This window comes from Hibiscus syriacus, unplaced genomic scaffold (assembly GCF_006381635.1).
Source record: "Hibiscus syriacus cultivar Baekdansim isolate YM2019G1 unplaced genomic scaffold, ASM638163v2 tig00000656_pilon, whole genome shotgun sequence".
In the NCBI taxonomy this organism is placed as follows: domain Eukaryota; kingdom Viridiplantae; phylum Streptophyta; class Magnoliopsida; order Malvales; family Malvaceae; genus Hibiscus; species Hibiscus syriacus.
The window spans coordinates 1,618-25,022 of record NW_024061805.1 but is presented as its reverse complement, the minus strand read 5'-3'; the positions used below and the strand labels follow the sequence as shown (position 1 = coordinate 25,022).

The window sequence follows — 23,405 nt, the reverse complement described above, 5'->3', positions numbered from 1 at the left end:
GTTTGTCAAACATATTATTTTTTTATCCTATCTTTATTTTAAATTAAACTAATAGAAATATGATAAAAGAATATTTTTTAATAGATAAAAGAATAATATTTGAATAGACTTCCAAGGGTGTTGTTTTATGGTTTAATTAACTATTAATTCGATTATCAATAACATCGATACTCAATCATTAATTATTGGATAAATTATGTGTTTAGTATTTAAACTATCAATTTTGATCATTTTTAATATTTAAACTTTCAATTTTTTTAAAATCATGCATAACATTTAATATTTTAATTTTTATTTCATTTTAGTACATCTTTATTAAAAAGTTAACGGTATTGTATTTTTATAGGTAAATTACATCATTCATCACTCAAATATCTTCTCACTCATATTCTGGTACTAAAATTTAAATTTAACTACTCAACTTTTAAATGACTAAAACGAAAATTGAGTAATTAATTTAGGGGTAATTTGAAAGTTAGGTAATTAAATTAAAAAAATAAACTTTAGTGACCAAAATAAGACTGAAAAGATAGTTGGGTGATAAATTATGCAACTTACACTTAAAAAGGTGCCGCTTGCAAAATACCGGTTAAGTTTTTAATCGTGTGATACTAAAACGAATCAAAACTAATAAGTTAGGTACTAAATATATAATTTACCCTTAGTTATTTATTATTTGATCGTATTACACATGGTACCCTAATTTCCAATAATCGAAATCGGGTATCCAAAAACGAAGAATAGAGATTGACTGCTCTGAGTACCCATAGATTTGCATAGCTCTGTACCATCATGTACTCGGTGGCAAATTTACGGGGACATTAGTTCATATGTTCCTAGGTTACCTGCTCCGTTTGATCCTCTACTTCCGGTCTGAAAAAATACCACATAGACACGACACGAAGGAACCTCGTTTATATTCCGGAACTCTACGACCACACCGGTGTGTTGATATGTACGCGACACACCGGCATTGGCACGGTCTGAAGGAGTAGTACCTTACCGGTTAGCTAGTAGTGGCAAGCCGACATCGATAGTCGGAACATTGATTGGTCTTAAACTACACCAAGTCATTTTCACACTGTTCTCTCTCAAATTTCCATCTTTGGTCTCTTTTTCTATGGTGTTTTGTTTGTGTTTTATGCATGTATATAGCCAGCTGAAGCTGTACTGGGGGAAAAAACCTGGAAAACAAGAGGTGTTGTAATTTATGAACCGAGAAGGATTCCGTGTTTGGTTTTCGATGTTCCCTAGATCGACCCTTCGGTTGGTGAAGCCCAAACCTGAAATCGCAAAATTGACTGAATAGGTTATCAGTGAATCGGATAAAATATTTAGCTCGTTAGGTCATCTTTAAAATTATTTTGAAATTTACGACAAATGTTATAATGCAAGAAAACCTATCACACCGACGTAATGGTTTTCTCCTGCATTGTAGTATTTGTCGTAGATCCCTATATAATTTGTTTGGTGTTGTATTGGGCTAAATAATTAACCCGCCTATAACGTTGGGTCAATTTTGCCGATTATTTCAGACAATGATTTTTAAAGGTTTGGGCTTAGAAATGGATTTGTTTGAATCTTAAATCCACAGTCCATTCTTTTCGCACTTCATTTATATTCTTGAAAATGATTTTCTTAAGGTTACTTTTTTTTTCATCAAAGAAGTAAAGTTTATTAGAGGTGGTCTAACTATGTTTAGATGATTATTCTAATCATTAAACTTTCAAAAATTATAAAATGATCATTACATTTATCGAAAATTATAAAATATTTAATAAATTGATCGAGCTTTTGCAATTTTTATAACATCATAATGACTATTTTGTAATAGTTTGATAAATATAATAATCATTTTATAACTTTTAGAGTGATCATTTGGGAAGCTATAGTTGAAGTTTGAATATTAGATTTGGCCGTCAATAAGAAGCTAAACGAGACAAGTTTTTTATCACTGCAACGGTGATTAGTCGACAGATTTATCTGTTTTGAAATGGCTTGTACAACACTTTTACAAGTGAATCAAAGCTCAAATGAAAGGTTGCAATGAAGTATAACTACAACATTTTCTTTTCATCTCTACCGCCATTCATTCTCATTCTCCAAATTTGTACGTTGGAACATCGAAGGAGAACCCAAAAAAAAACATTTTTGTTGTTCTTGGTGAATCAAAATTTTGACGTGATTTACAATTCCTGGTTAACATCATTAAAAACATGTTCTCTACACATGGGACAAGTGCCTTGTCGGCTTAGCCATTCATCTATGCAGTTCAAGTGGAAGACATGCCCGCATCTCGGAAGATTTCTCCCCATTTCTCCTTCCTTTAGACCCCGCAAGCAAATCGAGCAACAAGACTCCTCCATGGATTTGATCATCTCTCTCGATCGAAATTCGAACACCGGAAGCTTTCGAATTCGATTTGTAGACAAACCCTTTGCTCCATTCACGTCGTAAATGTCTGAGATTTCTCTATACGTTGATTCAACCGAGTTCATCTGAAATACAGAACCGAAATTAGAAAAAAGGAGAGAGAGAGAGAGGGGGGGGGGGGAGGGAAAAGGTTTGTTTGGTTACTGAGAAAGTTTACTCACTTGCCATTGGTAAGCTTTCAGCACTGCTGGACTAACCCACTCAACGAACACCTTCCCATTTACTAAGCTAACTAATAAAGCTACCTATAAAACAGCAAAAAATTAAAGAAGGGATGAAATAATGAATGCAATAATGGTGAAAATATGGTCATCTGGAAATTATTTTCTCAGGGGGCTTGAATTGGCAAATTCTACCCTCCATATATACTACCTTTGATAATGACTCCCCATCAACCAATGATTCCAGCAATTGAACGGCTGTGATTGCACCTGTAACAGCTCCGATTCCAGCTCCCCTCACAAACCCTGTTTCTGTCGTCTGCCCTTTCATCGCTCCAACCACAGTTCCCACCATGGATCCTCCTGTTTACATATTTCCATGTAAGCTGTAAAAAAAACTACAAATGCATTCATCGTATCTATATACGTGTATGCATATTTATATTATATACCTAGTGCAAAAATGCAGGTGAAAGTGGCAAAGAGGGTTCTCCTCAACACTCGAATGAAGGACTCGATTTGGAGGTCTTTCACGGCGGCGAAAACCCGGAAAGAGATGGCTCCGCCGTGCCTGAATGCTGCCTCGGTTGTGCATGAAAACCACTCCATTAACATTGGGAAATAGATCTGGGAAAAGAAATGCGGTGAATCTCTCGTTGTTTGAATGTGTATGGGAAATGAAAGAGGCTATTTGAGGGAGATGGGGGGGAGTTTGTAAAGCATTTATAGGGTCAAGAATGAAGGGCGGCATTTATGATGGGGGCTAAGCCTCGAAGCTAAACTAATGTATGCACGGATAATAATCAAGGGGGAACGTATATTAGATTCTCACCGTGACGCAACTAGCACATGTACATGATAGGTCTCATTCGAATCTGAATTCGAGTCTGAATATCAGTAATCTTTTAATGCAGTGATTTCATCATTTAGATGCATAGAATTATATAATTTCAAAAGTGTGAAATTATACTATTAGTATAAAATACGAAGAAAAACACTTAAATTAAATAAAAATTTAAAATTTTGAAGGGATGAGATTATCCAACACTCCCTCGATCCACCATTAATTGTACAATTATGAAATCCGTGTTTTTTATAAAATGAATACGATTTACTTTACAAAAATATATAAAGATAAAATTAAACTAATTATTAAAAAGTAGGATCATAAAAGAAAAGTGTTAAAAGATTACACCAAACAACTACAAATATTGAAGATATTCACGATAAAAGATAAACATCATCAACACTAACATTATAGATAAATGCAATAACGATGATGCATTAACAACCGATTGTATCACAATTTAAAAATGATTTATTTGAGATAATTGCGAAAGCTTGATTGATGAAATAAAAGAATTAGACCAAAAGTCTAAATCAAGAGTATATCAATAATATACTAATAACATTAGGAAAATGACCATCCAGCTCAGTTGGTAGAGCATAAGGTTCTTAATCTTGAGGTCGTGAGATCGAGTCCCACGGAGGGCATTTCATAATTCGGAGGTCTCTTACGGAAGCTGCTCTCAACTTAGTGTTGGTAGGTAACCTACTATCTTATCTCCCCCTTACCCCATACATATGGGAAAAAGGGACATCCATTTATACTAATAACATTAGGTTAGAAGACCTAACATCACAATAGATTAACTGAGTTTAGGGAATGATTGCATGATTTTGGTCATTTAGGCCTTTGATATATAATAAAGTTGCATTTTAGGCAGGATAATATTTTTAATTTGTGCACAACATTTGTCAACTCACAACCAGAATTAAGAACGCTTGAAATTAAATAAAAAAAAGTTTAAAAAATGAGGTTCAATTTCCCGAAGAATAGGCTCAAAAAAATGAGGGAAAAGTTTTCAATTGCAAATTAAGTCATCGAATTCTCAAATCCCTAAGCTTTTGTTCCAAAGGTCAATGAATAAATTAGGGCAAAACCCAATTGGACATTTGAGGAAGAACCCTGACAACTTGTCTGCAAACCCTAAGCAATTGGAAATGGAGATATTGGTTGTTCCCAAACCCTAAAAGGCAGTAGATTTCCATGTAATAAAAAGGGTGGCCTTAGCTTGTCAGTTGCCAAAAAAAAAAACAATGGGCACTAAAATTCCCAGAGAGAAACCATGTGCAATACATAAAATTTCCTGTGGGCTGAAAACTTAAGCGGTAATACATAATCAGACTCGATTATTTCGAACATAACGCGAACATAATAACATCAAAAGATGATATCATGATATAAAAATAACACGAACACGATATTAAAAACGACGTCATTCGAAAGAAATATGGGGGGATGGATTAGAAAATCTAGGAGACATTGAAGTAAGGGAGGATAGAGCATCCCGGTTGGGGATGGAGGCATTGAGGCAAGTGGTTCTTTTAATGGGGGCATTAATGGCTGGATAAGACAGTCTCCCTCCTTGTTCATTGATTAAATGATTCAATGCCTTCCCGTTGATATTGCCTTTAAGTGTTAGTTTTCACCAGAATATTGTATTATTGGAACTGTTATTTATAGTTTTTCTTCTTCTGGGTTTTCGGACATAAAATAAGTAGATAAAACTAGAGTTTAATGACGGTTTTAATGCAGAGGAAAATATCTATGGAGATATTTATCGAACTGTAAGAGCTTTTGGAAAAGAACAGAGCCATTGTCCTGAGTTTGGGGCTTTGGGCCTTTGGCTGGTTTTGCCTGTATTTTTGTCTCTTGTCCTGTTCTGTGTGTAATATTAGTTTGGCTTCTTTTGGCTGTGGTTAACATTCGTCCATCTATTCTGTGATTCTTGGATAAGATTCAAATGTAACTTAGTGTGCAAGAATTCTTTGTTTAGAAATTCTTATTTTTAAGGATTAATATGTATATGTATTTAAATTATATCTCAAATTATCTTTGTGGTGTTTAAAAATTTTCGTAAAAAATAAATATTTAATATTTTTTCTGTCATACTTTTAGATGTATACCGTTAAAAAAATCGTTAAGTGACACGCATTATGTATATTTTTTTAAAATAACATTTTTAAATATTTTTTTTTATTTTTAAGAAAAAACAAAAGTATATACATAACACGTGTCACTTAACGGTTTTTTTAACGGTAGACACTTATTCTTAACGAAAAATTCTTTAAACACCAAATTTCAATTTGAGGTATAATTCAGACACGTAAAATATGTTAAGCTTATTTTTAGATAAAAGGAATTTTCAGTCAATTTTATGATACTTCTTTAGTGATGGATTTTGATTAAAGAAGATCTTATCCATCGGAGAAAACTTGAAGAACATGAACTCTTTTATGAAGTTTTCTTGTTTGAAAAGAAACCATTACTTTGTGGAATGTTCATGTTTAAAGAAAATAGCCCTTGCCTAAATTTGGGAATAAAACCTTTAAGAATTGAAGGGGTAATGTTAAAGATATATATATATTGCCTTTGATAAAATCGATTATCGAAGATGTAAAATGGAAATTTTATTTGTTAATTTTAATTTTACACTTTTAATTTACTTTAAAACATTATTTTATTGTTTTTTAATTTTATTTCATGAGGGAAAATAATATTATAAGATTTGGGACAGCTAATGCGTCTTTAATTTTACAGTTTTATTTCATTTTGTGACAAAACAAATTTTAGTCCTTAGTTCTGATTTGGTCCCTAAATCTATTTTGATCCACATCTTTAAAGGGACTAAAAGTGAAAAATTCAGGGACTAAATTGAATACTAAAAGTTATCTTATCTTTAGTTTTTGTTGAATATTTTGATTGATAGATTGATTGCATTGGCTGCTCTTTGGCTCTGCTGTCCTCTCTAGCCAGGAAGATTCTCTCTCTCTGGTCTCATCACAATTCAATGTTTCAAACATAACTCAGTTGACCAAACACGAGCCAACTCAGTCCAAGCCTTCCCCTTTGTTTGTCCCATAGTCATAGCCTCCTCAAAGCTTGAAACTTTCATCTCTATTTATTTAATTTTTCCATATAAATCCTTCATTTTTACAATCACGAGCTCAAAGTTTGATTCTTTTTCATTAAATTTATCGGGGAAGTCTCACGTGCGACAACCTAATTATGACAAAGGAAATGTGTTACTAAAAAATTTATTATTATTTTTTAAATATTTTCGGTAAAAATTACCTAAAATATTATTATTTTTACCAGAAATGTTATTATTTGGTGTTTTACCGGATTTATTAACATATCCGGCAAAGTGCTATCTAAAACATTATTTTTTTACCGAAAATATTAATATTAAGTACTTTATCAGAAATATTAAAAAAATATTAATATTTTAAGTAAAAATGATATTTAGATAATTTTTATCAAGAATATTAAAAAATTAATAACATTAACATTTTTTAATCATATATTAAAGTTTTGTAGGTAACTTCCCAAGATCTCTCAATAGATTCCTCAGTCCTTGTCAGTTTACCCATCCTGAAATCGACGATTTGACCAAACTGACAATGTTTAACCGAATATTTATCTTTTTAGCACCGTTTGATATATATTTCTCGAAGTGATACCATTTCGGCTGAGCTGGCGAAAGGCACATCCTCGGGGACGCGCTTTACCCAGGTTTTCGCTGAGTTGGATGCCACGTGTGGAAGGCGCATCCCCGGGGACGCGCCTTCGCGGGATTCTGATGACTCGGCTGCCACGTGTGGAAGGAGTATCCCCAGGGATGCGCCTTCCATTAAATACCATAAATGCCCCCATCTGTTTTCCCCTAACTACCCCTCCTCCTCCCCTATATAAACCCTCTCAACCCTCCATCAGTCTTCACACCAAAATCATATTCTCCTCTCTTATATAACTCAAATTCTCCAACTATTTGAGTTTTAAATTTTTTATTAGTGGTAAGAAATTTATTTTTATGTTAGTATTTTTAAATAGTTATTGTATTTATATTAATATAATTATATAAATATCATTTTTTATTAAAATATTATTTATATAATTATTATTTATTTAGAATTATTAATTATTTTTTTGTGCTAATTATATTGTTTTGTCTACAATTATAATGGAAAACGAAATGCTGCTGCGATTGGATGTTGATCATATCTCCATACATTTTAGCGATATGGTAATATTTTTTATAATTAATGTTAGTATTTAAATTTATTTTTAATTTAAAGTTATTATGAATTTATATTAATTTTAATTTTTTATAATATATATTATTTAGGATACTGGTCGTATTTTAGAGACTTTTATTAAAAATCAACGTATACCGACACCGGAACATATTTTGCCATATTTGGCTTCTGTCGGGTTCGGGTATATTGCAACAATTATTGGCGGTTGCAAACTCGAACCTGTCCTAATTTCTGTACTGATTGAGAGGTGGAGACCCGAGACACACACTTTTCACCTTCCATGTAGAGAGGCTACAATTACATTGGAGGATGTCTCTATGCATCTGGGGCTTCCCGTCGACGGAAATATGATGTGTGGTATGGCGGATGGTGATTGGCAGTAAATGTGCATTGATTATCTTGGAACTGCTCCGCCAGAGTTTAATGGAGGTAGAATAGTTTTATCTTGGTTGAAAGCTAATTTTGAGGTTTTAAATGAAAATGCTTCAGATGATCAAGCAAAGGCATGTGCTCGAGCATATATTCTATGAATAATTGGAGGAATATTGATGCCTGACAAATCTCGCAACCAGGTGCATTGTATGTGGTTGCGACATCTGATCGATTTTGATAAAGTTGGAAGATATAGTTGAGGCGTTGTAGTTTTGACATTTCTCTTTAGAGAAATGTGTCGGGCGACGAATTATAAGAAAACTGCTATTGGTGGATGTCTCCTGCTTCTACAATCATGGGCGTGGTTCCGCATGCCTTTCTTATGTCCGATCGTGAATGAACCATACATATTCCCCTTATTGTTGAGGTAATTTTTGAACTAAATTTTGATTTAAATATTTTTAATTAAATAGGGTGATATTTAGTTTATATTATATTTCATAGGTGGTCGATGAAAAGAAAGAACCATAAAAGTATACTTACTGGGTTAGAGGAAATTCGTTTATTTATTGATACGAAAGCTGGGTCTGAGGTATGTTTTTAAATCTGTTTAAATATTAATATTTTAATTTAAAATGCTAGATATAATTAGAATATTTTATTTATTTGAATTGTATATTATATTTCAGTTTCAGTGGATACCTTATGCGAGCGATGAAGTGAAGGCTTGCATCCCACCCCACCTTAGTGGGTCATTAGAGGTATAGATGTCGGTTATACCTCTTATATGTTATGCTATTATTGAGTGGCATCCAGTTGATCGCGTCCTCCGTCAGTATGGTTGTACGCAATATATTCCTGGAGCACCTAGGAATTTAGACGACGTGCATAACATAGATAGACGAGGAAAGAAAGAGGTTAACTGGGTGGTGAGACACAGAGATTGGATTGCGCTTTGGGAGAACCGATATGCACTGTTGGCCCCTCGACAATATTACGCTAAAACTGGTCATATGGTTACGGATAACTATATGGACTAGTTTAATGAAAATGGGAAGCCAGTTCTACTTTCGGTGGAAGCACGAGGGGTTAGCATTCCTAGGCGCCGAGAAAGACGTCAACCGTCTCAATATCATCGTCCCCCGATGCGTGGACGGAGAGAAGGCGCTACCGGTTCTGCATCAGTCCCACCACAACATCCTTATCCATCAATGCCGCAGGGGTACATACCCAGCCCTCCAGTTCATATGCCATTTCCGCAGGGTTACATTCCGAGCCCGCAGGGTTACATTCCTAGACCGCCAGGTTACATTCCGAGCCCGTAGGGACATTCCTAGCCTGCCAGGTTATATGCCTAGCCCGTAGGGTTTTATACCATATGGAGGTTCATATACAACTATGTTTAATGATCCAGCATATGGTTCATATGCATCTTATTTGGCTGGCGGTGCTTCTCCACAGACACCTCAATCTCTATGTGGATCACAAACATCGATGCCAATGTTTCCACAGTTTTCACAGTTCCCGGGGAGCGGTGGGATTATTACTAGCACTCCTCCAGGGTCGTTATTTTATACAGGCCCTTCGGCCCCTTCAGCGTCATCTACACCAAATGAAGAAAATGCTGCTGATGATGATAGTGAAGATGAGGAGACTGAAGAACAAGTTCCACGAAGAAATCCTCCACGAAATAGACAACCACCGTCATGTGGAACTCATTCGAGAAGACGACATCGGTGATCCAGTTGTATTTTAATGTTATTTAAATAGTTATATTTCAGAATTTTATGTAATTTGGTTATGTTATTTAAATGTTTCATGGTTGTTACATACATATTTTTAATGTTTTTTTATTCACATTTAACATTAAATGTTTGATAAATGTTTTTAAAATACAAATTATATTATTCGAAATTTAAAATAAAAATAAAAATAATATTATTCGAAATTTAAATTTAAAATATAAATTATAGTATTCGAAATTTAACATTAAATTTCAACTTAATATTCCAATTGTATTCGAAATTAAAAGTTATATTCCAATTATAGTTCACAATACTTAAATTGAAATTAAATTTATCCATACATATGATTTTATCATTAACATATATATTAAAACGTATACATTAAAATCAACTTATCACTTCATATTTATTCGTAAAAACATCTCGATGCTCATTCCATACAATTTCAATGTCACAATCAACTTATCACTTCACATTTATTCAATTTATCCATAACATTTTATCTAATTTATTCAAACTTCACATAACGTTTTAATTTAAGTTATGAACTTAAATTAATCTATATGTATAATTTTATTCTTAACTTGCTGAACTTTCAAAAGAAGTTAAATTTTGGTTATAATTTACCTGATTTCACAATCCATCTAGTGTCCCCGAGGGACATGAGTGACATAATAGGGCAATGATAACATATTCTCTGACAAAATAATGGAAGGCGCGCCCCCAGGAACAAACCTTCAAGTCCCCTGAGAAATAATAGGTACTGATATGAATAGTGTCCCCGAGGGACATGAGTGACATAATAGGGCAATGATAACATATTCTCTGACAAAATAATGGAAGGCGCACCCCCGGGAACGCGCCTTCAAGTCCCCTGAGAAATAATAGGTACTGATATGAATAGTGTCCCCGAGGGACATGAGTGACATAATAGGACAATGATAACATATTCTCTGACAAAATAATGGAAGGCGTGCCCCTGAGAACGCGCCTTCATGTGAATAGTACCCCGATTATAGACACTATTATATGCAACGTATTATAAACTTTCAAAACAAACTTCAGTTCACAAGCTTTCAAATTCTCAAATTCCCAAACTCTAAATTCTCAAATTCTCTGAAAATGAATCATCTTTCTATTGTTGTTTTGTATGATGGAGAAATTAAGGAAGCTGAAGAGGGGGTTGTTTTTGAGTCAGATCATTATATCCCCTTAACCTTGAAGAGAAACATCACAATTGAGGAGTTAATCGCAAAAATTTCGTTAAAGATTCGTGTAGCAGGCCGGAGAAGACTATCTTCACTTCAGTACAGATTTCCTACTGAACTTTTTCCGTTCACGTATACATTATTTCAGCTTTCAAACGATGATGATGTTTCTATGATGGTTGATGCTCATATGGGGAGTTCACAATCTCTTATTGAAATGTATGCCACTTTTATTGAGGTTCGTGTTTCTCGTGGTCTCTCATATTCCTCTCACTTTGGCATTGCATATCAAGCTGATCAAGTTGATAGCCCGACACAGCTGATCTGTAATGATTTCACATCATTAATGGCGGATCCAACACCAGATGCCATGCCATCAAGTTCAATAGGAAGGCATTCATCTGCAACTCCTTATGATCTCAACCCACGTGGCTTCACCAATAATCCATATGGCAACATCTCTTCTACTTCAAGGGGCAGACATTCATCTGCCAATGTTTTCGATTTACATATGGAAATGCCAACGAGACGGCAGTCTATTCACATCCCACGTGATATAATAACCTCAAGTTCAAGGGGAGGACACACAAGCGGGAACTTATTTGACCTCAATATTGGATTATCGGAGGAACCCTCATCTCCACCAGAAGAACCTCTTCGGGAGCCAGGTGCAGATGGTGCTGAAACGGGATTATTCGTTGAACCTGACTCACCATATTTTAACGTACATTCTGATGATGACGAGGATGACGTTCCGATAAATACAACACCAGCTGAACTTCCTGCACATATGTATGAGGTTGATTATGCTGCAACGTATGAGCCTGAATTTCCAAATCTTCCTGATGTTGGCAACTATGGACTTCAATCATCAGTCAATGATGGTAATTTACATATTGGAATGGAGTTCGCATCGAAGGAGGAAGCAATGATGGCAATAAAGAGTTACAATATTCGTAACTCAGTTCAGTCCCGAGTTGATCGATCTAACATGGAGAAATATGTCTGCTACTGCGTCCAACGTGACAACGGATGTCAATGGATGGTCCGTGTATCAAAGAGGAAGAGGAAGAACAACTTATGGGAACTAACCAGATACAACGGTCCTCATACATGTTGTACAAGAGGTATAAACCAGGATCATCCCAATTTGGACTCCAACATTATTTGCCAAGCAATCATGCCCATTGTGAAGCAAAGCTCTCATATATTTGTTGCAGTGTTGATTTCTGCTATACATTCACAATATGGGTACACTGTCTCATATAAAAAAGCATGGTTGACAAAACAGAATGCCATTTGCAAACTTCATGGCGAATGGGATTCCTCTTACAACGAGCTGCCCAGTTGGTTTCATGTTGTGCAAACTCTCAATCCCGGGACAATTGTTGAGTTCGAAACTCAACATCATTACGTGAATGATCGAATGGTTCGCGATCACTGCCAATTTTATCGTGTCTTTTGGACTTACCCTCAGTGTATTAATGCAGTCAAGTATTGTAAACCAGTTATCCAAATTGATGGTACTTTCTTGTATGGGAAATACAAACAAGTTTTATTATTGAATGTGGTCCAAGATGGAAACCGCAATATTCTTCCTGTTGCGTTTGCCCTCGTTCAAGGATAAGACACTGAGTCTTGGGCTTTTTTCCTTAAAAATTTACGTTTACATGTTGTCACCAGGGAACGAGTATGCATTATTTCAGACCGATGAGCCGGGATAAAAGTAGCAATGGACTCTTTGGGTACAATGTATAGACCTCCACATGTTCAACGTCGTTATTGTGTCCGTCATATTGCTGCAAACTATTACGGAAAATACAAGAAGAACGATGAACGTCAGTTAGTCGTGCGGATGGGTATGTTACTTTTTCCCAATTTTTCTATAAATTTCTTATTACTTATTTATACTTCATATTAACTATTACATATTCCTAATAGCTTAGGTTACGAACTCTTACCTCAAAGGTTTGAGTCGATGCTACAAGAGCTGTTTGACAAAAATAAGAAGGGGTGCGAGTACATTATGGATATCAGCAAAGAAATGTGGACAAATGCGTATGACGGGGGGTATCACTATGGTCATATGACAACAAACTTGGCTGAAGCAATAAATTCAACCTTAAAGGGGGCGCGTCATTTACCAGTCACGGCGTTGGTTAAAATGACTTATTTTCGTTTGGGTCAACTCTTTGTAAAGCTCGGTGGACAAGCTCTTACTTAGATGCAAAACGACCATATTTACCACCCCAAGACTAGTAGCTGATTTACAGAAAAAAGTGGCTGCATCAAATGAGATGTTAGTTACAAATTTTTCTCGCACCTGTGAATTATTTCGTGTAACCGAAATGCCACGTCCACTGCAAGGGATTGAAGCTAACTCTTTCAGAGTTAATCTGCAAGAGAGGTGGTGCGATTTTGGTTTCTTTCAAGTACTCAAATATCCATGCTCTCATGTCATTGCAGCTTGCTCACATTCGCATTTGGACTACAAAAATCATGTTGATTCCGTATACAAACTTTCACAAGTATTCAAGGTATATGAATTTGAGTTTCCGCCCATAGGAAACGAAAGAGACCCAAATGAGATTCAAACTTGGCTTACAATTGTACCAGATCCATTGCTATTGAGGGACTCAGGTCGTCCAAAATCTACTAGAATACATTGTGATATGGATATTCGTGATAAGTCAACAGAACAAAAACGATGTGGGCATTGTAGAAACATCGGGCACAATAGAAAAAAATGTCCAGCTCTGTTATCATCATATAACCGTTAACTCTTATGTAATTAATATTGTATTTAAATGAATGTTTTTGTTTCTAATAATTTAATGTTATTGCATTTTATATAATTTGTCAATGTATGTACACCTAAATAATTTTTTTAACTTTTAAATACATAAATATTTTCAATATATTTATTTAATATAATAATTAATATTTTTAGTTATAATTTTTTTAAAATATAATAATAATTACATCTTCTAAGTAGAGAAAAATATTAAATTAAACAAATTAAAAGTTACTAAAAAAATTATGTATACGATGACACATTTCATGTTCTGATTGGAGGATTAAATTTATTAAATTAAATTTTCAATAAGACTAAATTCATAAAATATGTAAGTCTTGAAGATTAAATGTGCAATTATACTAATTTATTAACTTATGCATCAATATTTTCGTTAAATATTGATAAGAAATGACTAGATTGATAACATTTAAATAATTAACTGATAAAATTAATAGATCAATAATCAAAATCAAAAATAATAATATGACCATATGTGTGATATTATAATTTCATACATTTTTCTTATAACTACAATAAAATCAAAACTGGTTTTCATATATTGTTTTATCATATTAATGTAGATAATTCACTCCACCTTTAACACACATTAACAAAATACATTTGATAATTCTTACATTATAATCGAAACTCTTTACATAATATATTACTAATTTATAATAATAATAAAAATAAAATATTTATTATTAAACAAAATACCAGCATGGCAACCGAGTCATCAGAATCCCGTGAAGGCGCGTCCCCGGGGATGCGCCTTCCACACATGACATCCAACTCAGCGAAAACCCGGGTAAAGCGCGTCCCCGGGGATACGCCTTTCGCCAGCTCAGTCGAAAGTGTGCCACTTCGGGAAATATATATCAAACGGTGCTAAAAAGGTAAATATTCGGTTAAACAGTGTCAGTTTGGTCAAATCGCCCCTGAAATATGGGTATATTTCTTTCTACCTTAATTCTATCAAATCACTGAATTCTGATCATGTTTTTGAATCTGGATCTTTTTTGTTTGTTTTTCTCTAGATCAACCAGATGGGCTCTTGCCTGACGAAAAACAAAGACTTAAAGCCAGCGCAGATTGGGTACGGATAGGTGCCGCCACCGCCACTACAACCGTCGTGCATCAGCAAAGATACCAGGAGCCAACTAGGCATATTCGCCAGCTCAGCCACAATTCCACCACATCCCCGAAAAGCCAGGCACTCAAACGGTATGGAAGCCAGTGGTTCAAGCCCCAAGCCTGCTTCGAGAGCCGACACGATTATCGGCAAGCCATTTGAAGAGAAAAATAATTACTATACAATCGGTAGGAATTAGGGAAAGGCTAGTTCGATGTGACTTATCTTTGCACCGAGAATTCGACCGGGAAACAATACCTCTGCAAGATGATATCGAAGAGGAAATTAGTCACGAAAAATGATAAGGAGGAAATGAGAAGGGAGATTCAGATTATCCAGCATTTGAGTGGACAACCTAATATCGTGGAGTTCAAAGGGCATACGAGGATAAGTTATTTGTTCACCTCGTGATGTAATTGTATGATAGTGGTGAGTTGTTTGATAGGATCATTGCCAAGGGTCATTATAGTGAACGAGCAACTACTTCTGTTTGTATGATGAAATCTTGAGACTCAGGCATAGCGGGTGGACATTGTTGAACGATAATACTTAATAGAGAAGTGAAAGCCAAACGGTGATAACAAGTAAATGGTACAACATTATGTTTCTTTATCAACCATAGAAAATGAATTACAAATGAATCTCTTTTTAGCCATTACAATAGGAGGCTTATATAGTCCATTAAACATTGATAACAAGCTAACCAAAGTGTAACTACCTAATAACAAATATTAACTAATTCTATTAACCTTCTCGAAGTAAAGATAGCACTTGAGCTGGTTTTTGATTAAGAAATATACTTTCTCTCCGTTCATCATTATGTCATCGAGAATCGAAAGTGTTATGCCTCTTTTCGTTCCAATTGAATCGAAAGTACGATACTTCCTTCCGTTCTACTTTAGAAGAGAATCGAAAGTGTTATGCCTCCTTCCGTTCTACTTTAGATGAAAATCAAAAGTGTGATGCTTTCTCCCGTTGTACTTGAATCGAAAGTATGCTTCCTCCCGATCTACTTGAATCGAAAGTGCAATGCTTCATTCTGTTCTACTTTATTCACATTTCTTTTTTTCCAACATCTATTAGCAATAACCCAACTTGGAACTCAGATGTCTAAAATCCAAATATGAAGAACAATGAATCAATACCAGCATCATATATCATAACAACAGTAGAAATCACACTTGACCTCGCTCATGCACAAGATAACAATAGTCACAAATCAAATTGCATAACCTTCTGCCCACCCTTGTAAAAACCAATCACATATTCGTAACCAATAAGTAAACACCCATTTGAATTCAAACTTGCACCTAACATCACAGAATTATAAGTCACCATTAGAACTAGTAGTTATTTCCCATTTTCTTATTCTTTTTTTCTTTTTGTTTGCAACTAAGAATGGACCAAAAAAACAATGAATCACAAATTCACCAAATGTGATTTTACAAACGAACAAAGTGAGATCTCATCACAGTAACCAAACACAGCGAACGACGATAGTGGAAGCCATAGCAGTGAATGAGACTATGATCTGGTTCGGTAAACAGAAAAACAGTTATGATCATTAAGGATTAAAGTCGAGCCGTAATACACGTCAGCAAAGGTAAACGATGGTCGATGAAACAACAAGCGCGAGATATTAGATCTAAAATACAACAACAAATTTAATGATTCCATCGAAAGAACTAGAACTAACAGAAAAAATGTCAGATTCGATTTAGATTGGTAATAGTCATTGTCATGGCGGCTGACAACTCTGATGAGACTCAAATCGGAATCGAAATGAAGAGGAAAAAAAACCTCTCAACGGCACAGATGAAGCTCGTGAGTGAAGAAAATAACGGTAAATGTGGATGTAGAAAATGCAAGAAATGGAGAGCGGTCAGCGGCCCGTAACCGGTAGTGCATGTGAGACTTGCGATGAAGGAAGCGTTGATCTTCGACTGAGAAGGAGGCGACAGAGGAAACTTTGAAGCGATTGAGGAACCTGTTCAAAGAATAGAACGAAACAGTGGAAGAAAGACGACATCAGGATCTTTGGTGAATGATACCGTGATGAAATCTTGAGACTCCGGCACAATGAACGGACATTGCTTAACGACAATACTTAATAGAGAAGTGAAAGACAAACGATGATAACAAGTAAATGGGAGAGTATTAGGTTTCTTTATCAACTTTAAAAAATGAATTACAAATGGATCTCAATTTAGGCATTACAATAGGAGGTTTATATAGGCCATTTAACCAAAGTGTAACTACCTAATAACAAAATAACAAATATTAATTAATTCTATTAACATTCTAATATAGATCGATGAATGTTATCTATGCTTGTCATTTAATGGGAGTGATGCATAGTGTGAGAAAGAAGCCATGGGGATGAGAGTGATGAAAGATTGGTGGCCTGAGTTGAGAACGGCGGTTGTGGGTGTTTAGATTTAGATTCAGGAAATAAGAAAGTGAAAGGAAAGAACTAAAAGTAATTTCATTGTAACTATGACTTGTATCAATTACAAACTAAACTTGGGTATTTTATAGCCCAAATATAACAACCCAATAACAACTCAAAACAGATTGACAAACTAACAACTAATTACAACTTATTTCTAACATTCTCCCTACTTTCTCAACCTTCTTGATCTTTAGAACTTGACTCGTTCATGAGCAAATTACAACTCATTTCTGACATTCTCCACTTGCCTAGTTCATGGTCAAAACTAGCCTCAAAACTACTTGAAGTTGAAGTACTAAAAGTCATTTTCCCTTAACTAGGCGGTCTATTGAGAATCGAAAGTGTTATTCTTTCTTTCGTTACTCACCTTCATTTTCTTCTTCTAAAAGAAAAATCTTCATCCATAATTTCTTCAAAACTTTTCTTCCTTCTTCAGGATTGTACCTCTTCTCATTTATTGGACTTTCTTTTTTTTGGAAGCAAGGCAGTTAAGCCTCGAGCTCCCGGATGCAATCTGAAGCCTCTCTTGGGCAAGAAAACACCGTACTTTGTCTGGTTAAGAAAGGCAAGGTTGTTAAACTCTCAACCCTTCCCAGAGATTTTCTGTCATGAACACTTGGCTGTGAAGTTTTCAAGTCTCATGTTACCTTGTGATAAAAGCAGTAGACCATGAAGAAACTAAAACAAAGAGTACTTGAGTAAAAAAACCAGTAATGCAAACCAATAAGTGAAAAACCTAAATCAACAACCATCAACAATCACTGAAACCAATGATTTAATAATGACTAGTGTAAAAAAAACTTGGATCAACAACTCAAGACTTTCAAAATGCCCAAATGGAGAATTAAAGCTCAAAATCAGCATAAAAAATCTTAAGAAACCAACACTCATATAATTCGACAAATCACAAGTCTCGCTCAACCAATCGATGTCAAACATTCTCTACTCTCATGATCAACATTGACTTCCGGTAGCAAGCATGCACACTATCACCAATCAATAAGAATATTATACTATCGTAAATTATTGCTTCCTTGAGGAGGAATTGTGCAAATAACCAAGACAAATAAACGAGCCTCGTGAATTATTGGAAGCTTCAGTCTAAGCGACTCAGAGTCCCAAGATGAACCAAGATGAAATATAACCGAGGGAGAAGCAAAGCATCTCTTTAGAGCAAACAATCAAATTGATGGTAGGCACAAACAAAGACATGAACCCAAATATGAATCAATCTTATATTCTAAATGCAGAAAATGAATTATAAAAAGAAGATTATCAATCACCAATCTTGTTTTTCAAATTCCAAACCAAGATGCTGCTGAGAAATAGAAGTCTAAGATGCTGCTAAAGTACAAAAAGATGAACAAAAGAATTGCACTCAACTCCAACAAAGCAGGAAATCATATTAGAAGAAGAAATCACACATGACCTCATACTCAATTCAACTTGGAAGAAATCATACCTCGGATGAAGTTTCAGCCCCAACGAAATTTGTTAACAAATGAGGGCTTATGGTAGACAATAACCACGAAGACAACACAAATTTCAACAAATTCCAAACCCAACCAAACAAACTAAGCGAAATTTCAGCAACAAACAAATGCAGGAAACCAAAACTCAAGAATGAATCGCAATCCCTAACCAATAACAGAAGAAAAAAAATCAAGAATTCAAGTATGAAGTTACCAAATTGAATCTCTAAATATTTGAGTCAAACAACACACAACTGAGTCGGAAAGATGACCGATAGCAAGACCATCAAAAGTTCTGAGATACAATCATTAACGGCGGCGGAAGCAGTTACTATGGCTGAGAGTGATGAAAGATCGATGGCCTGAGTTGGAGAACGACGGTTGTGGGTGTTTAGATTTAGATTCAGGAAATAAGAAAGTGAAAGGAAAGAACTAAAAGTAATTTTATTGTAACTATGACTTGTATCAATTAAAAACTAAATTTGAGTATTTTATAGCCCAAATATAACAACCCAATAACAACTCAAAACAGATTAACAAACTAACAACTAATTACAACTTATTTCTAACACATAGGGACCTTAACTCTGAGAATTCCTTGTTGTCTAGCAAGGGTGAGAATGCCCTTCTGAAGGCCACCGATTTCGGGTTGTCGGTGTTCATTGAAGAAGGTAAATTTGATGAAGATTCATGTTGTTTTTTACCATGTTGTGCTTGTGGATCTTTATGGTGTACATGTTAATTGTTTAATTGACCTTAACCACTTGCTCTCGAATGATTCTAAGCTTTTCCCATAACCCCTAAACGATATTTTGAATACTGAAAGAAGAATGAGTCAGTTCAAGTCGAATCGAATTGTGAAATACTGTTGGTTTGGGAGTCTTTTGCTACCAATTAAGATGGCAGGTCATCTCCCCCAACTGTTTTGTCCAGGACCTTTTAATTCATTGTCTTAATCTGCATTCAAAATCAGTTTAATTGTGATACGATTTGTGAGTGTGTATATATTTCGTCTTTTCGTATCTTTTATGTCTGTTTTCGTATCTTTTATGTCTTTTATGTTCAGCCGTGAACTAGTTTCAACTATGCATAAAGGAAGGGAAATTTACAGCTTCTACCATCTCGACTTCATTTTATTCCGAGTCGAAAGAGGAAAAAAAACTATTTACATGATGGTGGGATTTTATTCTCCAACTGTGTGGAAGTTTCGTGTATCCATCCACATAATATGCACTATGCATTGGCAATAATTGTATGTTCGTGTGTAATATAACCATTGGTGTTCTTTTCTGATTGTTCTTCGTACTTTTGGCAGGAAAGGTGTATCGGGATATCGTCAGGAGTGCATACTATGTTGCTCCTGAAGTATTAAGACGTAGATACAGAAAGGAGATCGATATTTGGAGTGCAGGAATTATATTGTATATCTTACTCAGTGGTGTCCCTCCATTTTGGGCAGGTAAAAGTTCAAAGCTTGATCAAGGAAAATAATGTCATCAATTCTCAGAACTTATAGCTGGCACTTCACTATATTGCCTTCAAACTTGCTTCTTCAATGTTAATAAATAACTTAAATGAATGATTTTCGCTGCAGAAACGGAGAAGGGGATATTTGATGATATTTTGGAAGGAGAAATTGATTTTGAATCTGATCCATGGCCATTTATTTCAGACAGTGCCAAGGACCTAGTCCGCAGGATGTTAACGCAGGATCCAAAAAAGCGGATTACTTCTGCTCAAGTCCTAGGTAATTAGTTAAAGTACATATTCTTTTTAATTTCTGAGAATTTGTATAAGAAATTAATCTCTAGAAATAGTTCCCAAGATTCATAATTTAACCGGTCATTCTATCTTCATCTGCTATGCATCTTGGAATTCCATCATGTATGTGTTGTAAGGAGAACTGGTTTTAAGGTGCTTAGTTACATCCTATATGCATGTGCGTGTTTTATTCCGGCAGGTTGTGCTTGGCTTACGGTTTTGCCTAATTCATTGCAAGCCGAACCGAAGATTGAAATTGTGTGGTTTATGCAGAGCATCCATGGATAAGAGAGGGTGGAAATGCATCAGACAAACCACTAGACAGTGCAGTCCTCTCGAGAATGAAGCAATTCAGAAGAATGAACAAACTAAAGCTGACTTGCCTTAAAGGTAAGTTCGAAATTATTTAAATGGTATAGTTGTATTCCGAAATTTGTAGCCACAAGATGCTTGTTATTTGATATACAGTAGCAAACCAGATAGTCATTTTACAATCTCGGTTTTCCATTGGTGATGTAACTTTACATGCCCCTGGTGGATTATAGGTCATTGCTGAAAATCTTTCCAGCCAAGAATCCAGGGTCTGAAGCAAATGTTGCAAACACCGACACTGACAACAGTAGCACGGTCACCTATGAGGAACTTAAGACTGGATTAGCTCAACTTGGATCAAAGCTCACGGAGACTGAGGCTCAGCAGCTAATGGAAGCCGTAAGATACTAATTATATCTATATTACGCTTATCTTTTTCGATTTGTATGATATCTACTAACCCTTTGGTTTTACTTGTTGCAGGCTGATGTGGATGGAAATGGCTCTATTGCCTATATCGAATTTATCACTGGTACAATGCATAGACGTAGGCTTGAAAGAGACGAACTCTTGACAAAGCTTTTCAGCATTTTGATGAGGACTAAAGGGGGTAAGTTTTTCTGTCGTAGCAGTGACGATAACTGTATTGTTCTTTTTCCATGTCGGTCGTGTTATTGGTCTTGTCTTTGTATATTGAATTCTGCCTTAGTTTGGTTATAAGCATGCTAGTAATTGCAGCATCATTTTAGGATACTAGCCCCTTAAATTCTGAGTTTTATCTGGCAGCATATAAGAATTAGATGTTCTGAATCAGTCGCACCATGACTCGATTTATCCATTAAAGCATATATTGAAGGGGTGAATAACTTGTTTGTCGATATTTTTGCAGGTATATCACAAGAGATGAGCTAGAAGCGGCCATGAAAGAACATGAAATGGGTGATGACGATACAATCAAGGAAATAATATCCGAAGTTGATGCCGACAACGTAAGCGCTCTCCCTTTTGAAACACATTTCCTTGTATCATGATGCAGTGACACATCTATGGCATGTAATCGAGTCAAGTAGAACCCAAGTCGAAATTCGAGGTCGAAATTTGGCTTAAGCTCGATCTAAGTTACAAATTTTAAGTTGTCCATTCAAGAAAAAAAAAATGAACTACTCAAACTCGTTTGATTAAAAGTTCATTTATTAAATAAAAAAGGTATTCAATTCTCGTGCTCGGCCAAAGTTTGATGACCTTAAGCCAAGCAATGTTTGTCTTGATTAAACAAGAGTTTGATCCATACTTTTAGTTGAATTCGTGTATCGGATTTGTTGACGTCTACTCATTATGGATGCAGAGGCAAGAAAAAAAGAATGTGATTCCAAAGATTCGTGTCATTCGGTAATTGAAGTCTAAACAAAAATGGAGTTTTTTAGCCAACAAATAGTGGTAATGGGCCTAATGGCGTCGAAGAATGATTCCATACCCAAAAAATACAGGTGAAGGTAGGGATGGGTTTGGGTCCGGTTGACTTAAGTTTTTGGTTCACCTGACTTGACTCGGAAATTAAACACTCTCCACTTGATCTGAATCCAACCTGAAAGATATACACCTTCCATTTGACCCGAATATGATCCTCTTTTTTAGATAAATTTCGAACTCGTTCCTACCCGAAATAATATTTATTAAAAATAATACTTTTATTTAATAAAAATAAAGATTTAAAATTATAATTTATTTGGTAGAGTTGGGTTAGATATTTTTCACCTTAAGCTTGAACATGATCCGATTTAAACATAACATCTATAAAAACCAGACCTCAACCTGAATCTAATTTTTTTTAAAAAAAATCAATCTAATTGAATCGGATTAAAACCCGTCGGGTTTGAGACATCTTAGGTAAAGGCACATAACATTTAAAAGAATATTTGACGTTACAATAAAAAATAGAGTCGGGACGATAGATTAGGGGTAAATATAAATAGGGTAAATTATATCGTTCCTCACTAAACTATATTCTCTCTTCTATTTTTTCATCCAACTTTCAATTTGATCAATTTGCTCACTCAACTATTTCTCTCTAACAGCTGATAACGTGGCATTTTTATTATTATTTAATAAAATAATTAAAAATAAAATAAAACATAAGGTGACCGAATTGGGTCACCATCAACCACTGTAGATGGTGGTCGTTCAATCATAAAATGGGTTAGATCGCTTCGCCTAAACACCTTGATTCCGAATCCAACCTCCATTTTTCTGAACTTGCTCCGATGTCCTTGAATTTGAGATTAAAAATGAGAAAACAGAAACGTTTCAGTCCAAATTCACGAGTTTTGGAACATTTTTCGGTGAAACAACTACCAGATTCGGACTCAAGGGGTCGAGACGAACCGGCCCATCCTATTTTAGGACCGAACAACCACCATTTACAGTGGTCAAGAGTGGCCGGAATGAAAATGATGTGGT

The 23,405-nt window shown here is 35.1% G+C and overlaps 2 pseudogenes; one reads left to right on the top strand and one right to left on the bottom strand.

Annotated features, from left to right (window-relative positions):
* Positions 1 to 2,168: 2,168 nt before the first annotated feature.
* On the bottom strand, positions 2,169 to 3,299 carry LOC120209478 (annotated as a pseudogene).
* An 11,463-nt stretch (positions 3,300 to 14,762) lies between these two features.
* LOC120209372 lies at positions 14,763 to 21,979 on the top strand (annotated as a pseudogene).
* The last annotated feature ends 1,426 nt before the right edge of the window (positions 21,980 to 23,405 follow it).